The following is a 9,925-nucleotide window of genomic DNA, read 5'->3' on the forward strand; positions in this document are numbered from 1 at the left end:
AAGATTTATTTATTTATTTATTTTATATGATGACACTGTCGCTGTCTTCAGACACACCAGAAGAGGGCATCAGATCTCATTACAGATGGTTGTGAGCCACCATGTGGTTGCTGGGATTTGAACTCAGGACCTCTGGATGAGCAGTCAGTGCTCTTAACCGCTGAGCCATTTCTCCAGCCCCATGTTTAGGGTTCTTAATAAGTCTCTTCTTTTGGCATATGCACATTTCCACCTCCTTTTAGATTATTCTATGTTGTTTGGGGAGTCCTATTTGTCATGTGAGTGATTCTTAGATCATTTAAAAATTGAATTCTGTTAAAACATTTTCATGGCGTTCCAAACCGTTTTCCACAGTAGCTGCATTATAATTTTACATTCCCACTAGCAATGAACCAGTATTCAAGTTGTACAGTGTCATCTCTAACATCTGCTACTGATAACCTTTCAATTATAACAGGCCAGGGCACAAGTATAATTTTATTTTGTTTTGTTTCCCTTCATTTTACCACTGGGTCATTTGCTTATTACAAAATGTTAAGAATTCTTTATGTTTTTCTAATATACAGTTAATGTGATACATGATTTTTAATATTTTCTCCTGCTCTGTGTTTTTTCTTTTCATTCTTTTCATACAACTGTTTAAATTACAGGGAACTACATTAAAATTTTGATAACACAAAATCATATCAATTTTAAAGTAAATTATGTGCACTGATAAATCTCATCATCAATAAAAAGACATGGACTATTCGAATGAATACAAAACCATATGCCTTTCTAATCTAGAGTCAAGATTTTTCTGTTTTTCTTATCTACGATTTATAGATTTTATATTTTATATTTAGGTCTGCAACCTATGGTGAGTTGATTATTTTCATGTGGTGTGAAATGAAAGCTGAGGTCTTTTGTAAATTGGCATAAATGTTCAATTTTCTAACACCACTTTTGAAGTGTCTTACTCTGATAGAATTACTTTAATTATTTTCTAGAAAAATCAATTAGTCATGTAAGTTTGTGTGCGCTTCAGATTCTTTTTTCCTGTTTCATTGATGTAGAAGCCCCCTGCTACACAATACCACCTAATTTTGATTATTGTAGCTGTGTAATTAAATTTTAAAATTACATTTAGCTACCCTTAATGAAAATTTATTTGCTTCTTTTCACGACTGGACAATTGCCAAATTCAATTTTTACACATGGGCAGCAACATGTTAGGCTCTGCAACAAGTTAACTGGGCATGACAGCATGTGAGTGACACCAAATTATTTGTTCCCAAGAAGGATAATAAATTCCAGCTTCTCTGAAACCTGATATTTAGCAGTGTCCTCACCTCTTCAGCACCCACATGGTCTGGCAAACTTGATCATCAGTAACTGTTTAGTACCTAGCTAACTGAATAAGTTAGACAATGGATGAATTATAGCATTTTCCCATAGTTTTTCTGCCTCTCCCGCGGTATCACAGCACCTATAAGAAAAGTGTTTTTAATTTGGTTTGTTAGAACTTTCGAGGCTCTTCCCAACCACTCCCAGGTCACACTTCCTCTCATCTTTCATGTGCCAGCTCCATTCTGTCTTAAATTCCTAGGCCAAAGCACTGCTGCTGTCCTTGTTGCAGTCGTCTACAACTCTGCGGCGCTGTACTTCTCATTCACTCAAGACTCCAGCATCTGCTTCGAGGCCCGCTTCCTTTCTTCCCTATTAATCTTATCATCCTTGATGATTTCAACATCAAGTGAACTATTCATCAATGTTCTCGTTTCCGTGGTCCTGCCTATAGCTCACATTAGCTAACTACTTCCATGTATCATCTTTTAGACCTTATCACCAGTAATAGTGTTACCAAGTCCAAAATATTGATTTTAAAAGTTACCTTTCTTGGTCACGACTTTGTATATTCTTATCCCTCTGTTTCTCCTTGTCTACTGGGAACTGTAATCCATTGAACTTACTGAGATGTTCGCTATTTATGGCCCTCTTCCTGGTCTTTCCTTCTTACCTTAGTGAATTTTGTCCTACTGTAACAGAATAGTACAGACTTAATACTTTATAATGAAGTTTATTTTGATCGTGGATCTGAAGGATAGGAAGGCCAGGACAGAGAGATTGTATCAGGTGATTTATAACATAGCAATTCATCATATGACAAAACAAATGGTCAGGGACGAGACTGATTATATAGCATTAGGCCTTTTATAAACATCATTAATGAGAGTGCAGTTCATACGACCTAATTAGCTGTGGTATTGGGGATTAAATTTACAGAATATAAATTCTGAGGCATAAAAATGTCATTGCATCACCATGCCTGCCTTAACTTATGTCTACGGTCCAAATTCATAACCATTTTTTTTCACATGTGTCATGAATTCACTCCCCCTTCCTTTACTCCTATTCTTGCATATCTTGGGAAATAAGAGCCTCTCTTACACCTTACTATGCCCTTCCACTTCTGGTTTTGGCCTGCTAAAAGTACTTACTACTGTTATCTCTGAATTTTTTTTGATCTTGTCTCAAGTTTATTTGTAAAAACAGCATAGGACACTGGTCATCTGCACATAGTATGTAGGTGGTTGTGTCACAGCAGTCTGTCTGTCTTCACACTGGCAGGGACCTTTTCTATGAGGCCTTCACAGGGGCCTGGGCACCCTTGGGAGCCTGGGCTGGAGCTTTGGCCTGGGCCTTAGCTGGAGCTTTGGCCTCTGCCTTGGTTTGAACCTTGGGCATTGGTTGGCAGAGCCTACGAACCTTGGTCATGTAGCTTCGAATCCTCTTCCCAAGCTTGATCAATGAAAGCCACACCACTGAGTTTGTGGCTGGGGCCCTTTAGCATCTTGGGCTTGACAGCCTGAGGCTTCACGAGGGCCTTGATGGCCTCTGCGAGTGCACTCACTGCCTTTGCATTGTTGGCCTGCATTTTCTTCAGGCCTTTTTTGTTGTGCTTCTTGGCAAAGCACATGTTCTTCAGGAACTTGGGTCAACCCCCTTAAGAGAGTCGTATCTTTGTGACCTGGATTTCTTGATGCCATTTCTGTGCCATTTGCAGGACTGGTTGTGTGTGGTATGGTTCTTGGACTTCGCCACGTCTGTATGATAAGCCATGGCTCCCACTTATTTCTGAAATTTTAAATAGGTAATCTTTCTACCCTTTTCTAGTAAATTCACCTAACTTCTAAGAGGCTATATACTAAAGCCTAGAAAATCAACTGTGGAATCCTTAACAGACATTTGTATGTATTCCCACATCATATTTTATTATCTATCTCTCTCTCTTTCGAGGTCTGATAATTGACAAGAAAAATGCTACTCAGAAAAGTTCTTGCTATTTTTCTTCTGCAGTTTCATCCCTATACTTCTCCACATGTCTCATGTGACCTTTTTTTGTATTCTATTAACTCAAGTTCGTGTCAAAGGAAGATAAATGATAGAGTTCTGTTTCTGATTATTGAGGTCATGCCTCATACTAAAAGCAATGGGAAAAGTGCTGGACAGAATATTTTAAAACTCTTAAGACTACCAAAGGGTTGACAAAACCCCATGAAATTGGCAAGTCCAGAATCTAAGTCAAAGTGAAAAATCTGATAAATAAGAGCACAGAAACCCTTTTTACCCTGAGGTTATTTACTAAACTATTGAGTTTAAGCTAAAATGCTCACAGCCTAATGAGGCATGAGGAACAGAAGACAAAGTACAGACACTGTCTGGTTATAATGAGCCCAACAGAGACATGTTTTAATAAAGGTGCAATGCCAAAAGCATTATAGTAATTTCCTCTTCCTAGAGCAAGTTTCTTTGGTACTGAACAGATTGGGGTGGGGGAGGTGTTCCTAGGATAGAGAAGAGACTAGTGGTATTCTTGTGAATTTCTCAAAATAAATATAGAACATGTCAGAGCCCCCAAATCTTCATGTTATTATCAGCAAAGAAATGTTAAGGGGAAAATGTATTCCTAGAGATAAAGAAGGCCATTGAAAAGGTTGAAAAATTCAGGGGCTGGAGACACTGCTCAGTGGTTAAGAACATTTGCCTCTTTGCTGCAGATCGGAGTTCTTTTCCCACACCTACATGTTGGTTCCCAGCCATCTGTAGTTTCCGTTCCAGGGGATCTAATGCTCCCTTCTGACGCTCCTGGGTTCCTGTGTACATATGCTGCACGGACATACACCACAGTACATACATATACACATATAATAAATATTTTTAAATGATAACATATTTGATAGGATTGTTCTAGAACTAATTAATGAATTTATGCTTAATAATGTCAATAAGCATAATCAAAATTTAACATAAATATAATGGAAAATAGACAAATTAATAATAAAAGTAAAAGATTTTACTATACCTCTGTATTGTATAAGTAGACCAAAAATGAAGCATAAGTTGAATGTGGTTAGTGATAGAGTCCTGTAATCTTACCCCTCAATTGGCTGAAACAGGATAGTAAGTTCAAAGCCTGCAAGGACTACATAATGAGGCCCTGTTTCAAAGATGTGCTCTCTTGCAGTAACAGCATGCTACAGGAGTAGACAACTGCTTTCTGGTTGGATTTGAGGTCTGCTCTGGGAGAGCGGATCCATATCTGATATTGCATACCTGGTCAAAAGCCTTTGGCTGAGAAAAATTCTAGGATCTATGGTAGAACCTCCTATTTTCACTCAGAGAAATGGACATGATATGCTTGTGAAAATTGCCTTCTCCTTCTCAACATTTATGTTCATGTCCATAGCTTAGTGCTGCGGTCGGGTTTGTTTGTGGAGGTTTCTTTTCGGCTTGTTAGCAGTTACCAACGGGACTCATAACTGGTCAAAGTGTTGAGAGTAAGAGTTTGCTGAGTGCTCTGTCATAAAGAGGAATACATATCTCCCCATCCAAGGTCTCAGGAGCATCATGGAAGAGCACACAGAGGGAATGGACGAGCCAGGAGAATAGGTGACTGTCGGAGAACACTGTCTTCTGACAGGAAATGCCTGTTACTCTCTTCAACACTTGGAACTTAGTTACATTCTTGGAGGCTCAACTGCTGTGTTTACCCACACAGGACTGGGCCAGTCAATATTTCCTATGGAGAGAAGATGGGCTCCCAAGACACCACCCCTAGGTTCTATTTTTGCTTTCTATTATGCTAAAGAGGAGCACACATTTTCCCCAGTGGTGTAGCCACTAGTAAGTTACCCATGCTCACTCATGGTCCTGTAAGTAACTCTAATTAAACTCATTAATTCACTAAAACCAAAATAGACATAAAAGGAAAAGGAGGACAAGTTAAGAAGAGGAAAAGGATCATCAGGAGAGGGATGAAGATATAAATGGGTAGTAGAGAGTAAATATGATCAAAATACATTTTGTGTTCATGTGCGGGTTTGTTTTGGTCAACTTGACACAAATCTAGACATATCTGGGAAGAGGGAACCACAATCAAGGAACCACCTTTGTCAGATTGGCCTGCCATCAGGTCTACGGAGGTGTTTCTTGATTAATGATCGATATATGAGGCCTCAGCTGACTACGGGTGGTACCGCCCCTAGGTTGATAGTCCTTGGCACTATAAGGAAGCAGAATGAGCAAACCACGGAGAGTAAACCAGGAAGCAGCGTTCTTCCATGGCCTCTGCATCAGTTACTGCCTCAGGTTCCTGCTTGAGTTTCTGCTGTGGCTTTACTCAATGATGAACTATTTCCGTGTCAGCTGAAATCAACTTTCTTCCCAAGTTGCATTTGGTTATGTTGTTTTATCATAACAGTAGAAAGCAAATGAAGACAAAACTTATACAAATGTCATAATCAAACACATTATTATATAAAATCACTACATGCTAATAAAAAAAGAAAAGGAGACACTAACTTTACTATTTTAGGGACTTTCAAAACTTGTTGCCCATTCTACATAAAATAATTATTTTGACATTGAAAGCAGAAAGTAACAGTAATAGGCGACCCCATTGTAGGCTTTCTTTGTATACTTTGATTATTTTTATGTTGTTTCTTTGGAAAAGTTCCTCAATTCATCTAGTAAATTACTCAACAAGCATATACTGAGTGCGTCCTAGGCACTGCTATAGGTGTCCAATTTCATAAGAAACAGAAAAGTAGACAAAACACTGTACCCTCACCAAGCTTACATGTAGTCAAGAGAGACAGTGGATAAACAGTAAATATAATAAATATCCACACAGCAAAGCATGGTACATGCTGTTAAGAACTATGAAGTTTAAATAGAAATGTTAAATGTTAAATAGTTGTAAATTTAAAAAGAAAGAGGAGATAGACTATATTGACAAAATGCTATTTCGCTAACTATTTGAAGGGGGAGAGGATGAAAAACGAAACTAGGTAATAAGGACAGCAGACAGGGCAGTGTCTGCAGGTAGTGGAAGCTTGTTATTATAGCCTTGTCCTAGATCATTTGAACCCGTTGTCCCTGCCTTGTGTGCGTGCACTTTTGCCAACTTCATTGCACACACACACACACACACACACACACACACACACACACACACACACACACACTGTCACTGTCTTCAGACACACCAGAAGAGGGCATCAGATCCTATTACAGATGGTTGTGAGCCACCATGTGGTTGCTGGGATTTGAACTCAGGATCTCTGGATGAGCAGTCAGTGCTCTTAACCGCCACCATGTGGTTGCTGGGATTTGAACTCAGGATCTCTGGATGAGCAGTCAGTGCTCTTAACCGCTGAGCCATCTCTCCAGCCTTCTATTGTTCTTTTAAGACAGAGTCTCACATAGACAAGCCTGCCTGTAGCTGAGGCTGGCTTATACTCCTGATTCTCCTGTTTCCACTATGCCTGGCTGCAGTTTGCTTCTAAGGGCTGACATATGTTTGCCTCATGTTCCTGCATTACTTGGGTTGCTTCACTTGCCTGTGTAGAAAGCTAGAAATACTGGGGAACTTATGTCTTCCAAGTGACTCCCAAAGGCAGTGAGTGACTAACTGATTTCAAGATATAAAAGCCAAACTCCTTTGGCCAAATTCTGAAGCATAATTTACACTTCAGAGTTCCCTTCAGAATGCTGTGGAGGCTCCTACTGTCTCTTAAGTCTTATTGCTTGTTTAGCTTCTTCCCTAGCCTGCTCTTCCCACATCCTTGCTAGTATCCCCCGGGAGTGTCCCCTCAGTAAATCACTCACATCAAGTCCTAATCCTAGGTTGTTTTTTTATCTGAGAGCAGCAGTAAGTTGTGGAGTTCTGTATGAAACTCAAGGCTGTGTCATGTTGAGATATCTAAACTATTTCTCTCTACTTCCTGCTCTGCACTGTACAGAAAAATGTACGTTTTGTAGGAATGTACGCTGTAAAGGAACATGTAAACATGTTTTTTTAAATGTGAGTTTTCTACAACTTTAGAAAAAATTACAAGCACTCATAATTCTTTTATCCAGAAATACAGTTTCATAGAAAATTTCTTCTTACAGAAACATGTGAAGTTGATATGAATCTTACTTTACAAACTTGGAAACATAAGAACACCACCCTGTGATGTTCAAGATATGAAATTAAATTTGAATTAAGGCTTCTAGGCCACTTGACTGGCGGACTGTTGATCGAGATCAACTCTACTTCCTACCGTGGTCTCCCTTATCTCATCAGAATTGAAAAGTTGGGAAACAGTACAGTTCCGTTTTCATTGTTACATCTCTATTCTTTAGCCATTCTACAAGGCTAGAAACTGCAACTGTTTCTGAGTTAGGATGATTCCCAAGCTTGGTTACTGAGGCTGTGAGTTTAGATCTATATATCCTGTCTTTGTAACTGTATTGTTGAGATGTTCTTTTCTGAGTTCCTGATAAGGATGTTGGTTGGGCACCACTCGTAAATTCCACAGGCTCTGCTGCAGACTGCTTTGGTTTTTCCCAGTCTTGGGAAAACCTCCCAGCTCCTCTACTTTCCCTCAGTCTCTCAATCACCTCTGCCCCATCCCTTTGAAGCCTAATCTTCCCCAGGAACTCAGGATTTTCCTGAACAAAAAGCCGGGAAGGGTGGTTGTTGACAGACAACAATTATTTTCAGCCCTATAACACCAGCTTCCCTGGGAGTTAAAAAGCACAATGGATCTGATTATCTTTATGGAATTGGGAGTAGAGATTTAAAGAAAAGGCAGAGCAAAGAAAAAAATATATTTGTGTGTATGTTTTTAGAGCTGACCACATAGTATTAAAATTTAATCTTAAACAGTTTCTTGATATGTAGCCCTTGCTGTCCTGAAAAACTCATTATGTAGACCAGGCTAGCCTTGAACTCACAGAGATCTCCCTGCAGGGTTTAAAAACCTGTGCCACCTTGTCCATCCATAATCTATTTTTTCTTTTTGGTTTATGCATTCTTGGTGTGTGTGTGTGTGTGTGTGTGTGTGTGTGTGTGATATGTGTATGTGCGTATTCATGTGTGTGCACATGTACGAATATGTATGTGTAGCTCAAAGGTCAAAATTTGGTAGCTTGGACCTGGGGCTTGCAGATTAGGCTAGACTATATGACCAAGAAGCTCTGGAGACTCTCCTCTCTGAGACCTGCCCAGTACGAGGATTACAAATACGCGCCACAGTGCCATATTGTTACCTGGGTATTGGAGATTGAACTTGGTTGGCTCCTCTTTTTTATGCAGCAAGTAATTAAACCAACTGAGCCATGTGGTTTTGTAATTCTAGAGCTCAAAGGAAAAAGAATGTTCCTCATACAAAATGAAGAGAGATAAAGAGGACAGAAAACACACAAAAATAAAAAAAAATGAGGTAAGTAGTTACTTCTGTTAAACATAAATGTAACAGTTTTGGTCCCTTCCTCTAGCTTTATGAGAGCATTCATTCACCCACATAGAAATGACGTGCACTCACAGAGCAGAGCAACATGACAGTGTTTTTGCTGTTCTCAGTGGCTCCGCATAGGTGGCTCACAATCTCCTGCCCCTTCCATTGCTTGCAGAGTAAAGCTTCAGTGATTCCTGACTCTTACCAGGTTTTTCGTAAGAAAGCACAGGCCCCTTCTTTTCTTTACTAACATGCTGCTCAGCTCTCATCTTCTCATTTTTCCAGAAAAGAAGTGGGTAAAAGGTTCAAGCTGGACTGTGATCCCAAGGTCTTTACATCTCCAGGGCACTTCCTGGCACCCAAGGATCATGCTCCTGAAATTGGTGGATCAGTTTATACGAGCAGGGAGATAGTAGAATTCTTCTTTGGGAAAAGGCTGTTTGGGGCTAAGAACTATACTGCAGGCTCAGCACTTACAAACAGGGAGATGCTGAGTCACGGAGGGAAGGAGTGTATGGAGACTATTTTAAAGAAAGTAATCTACTCTCAGTAAAGATAGATAATCTGTCACTGTAGAAGACCAGGTGAATAGTTTCTGGCAGCACCCCATGAGTAATGAGAGAAGAGAATGAAAATAGGGTCCTTGGGTGACCTCTATCTTCAAGTTTCTTGAGAGTTATCTGCCCAAATCAAAATTGGAAGTGAAACTATAAAGGGGGCTAGCAAAGTAGTGGTTAGGTACTTCTGATGAACTCTCTCTCTTTTTTTTTTCTTTTCCACTGTGTGACCCACTTCAGTGCCAGCAGCCTACATGCACCAAGGCTGGGCAATGGTTAGGAGCCAGTTTGCTCTAGCACGGGACCTGATGAACTCTCTTGAAACATTTGTCATTCCTCTCTCCAAGTTTGAAGAAAAAAATTGTTGTTTTTTTTTTAAGTAGGAAACAGGAAATATCAAATAAATCATCTAACGAATAAGATTCCTATGAAAACCAGCAGTAGTTTCTCTGCCTATGGCTGAACTGACAGCCAGCACCCTGGGGGCTAATTCAAAGTGTTAGGGCAATAATGTAGTTCTTGGAAGGAACATCATAAACACATAATATTGAAGATACCTTGTCACCGAGTCCACAAAAATTGAACCTGTGGTCATACTTT

The 9,925-nt window shown here is 39.7% G+C and overlaps 1 pseudogene; it reads right to left on the minus strand.

The window, feature by feature from the left end:
* Positions 1-9,545: 9,545 nt before the first annotated feature.
* LOC120099457 (small nucleolar RNA SNORA42/SNORA80 family) lies at positions 9,546-9,662 on the minus strand (annotated as a pseudogene).
* Positions 9,663-9,925: the final 263 nt, after the last annotated feature.

Source organism: Rattus norvegicus, chromosome X, assembly GCF_036323735.1.
Source record: "Rattus norvegicus strain BN/NHsdMcwi chromosome X, GRCr8, whole genome shotgun sequence".
Classification (NCBI taxonomy): Eukaryota; Metazoa; Chordata; class Mammalia; order Rodentia; family Muridae; genus Rattus; species Rattus norvegicus.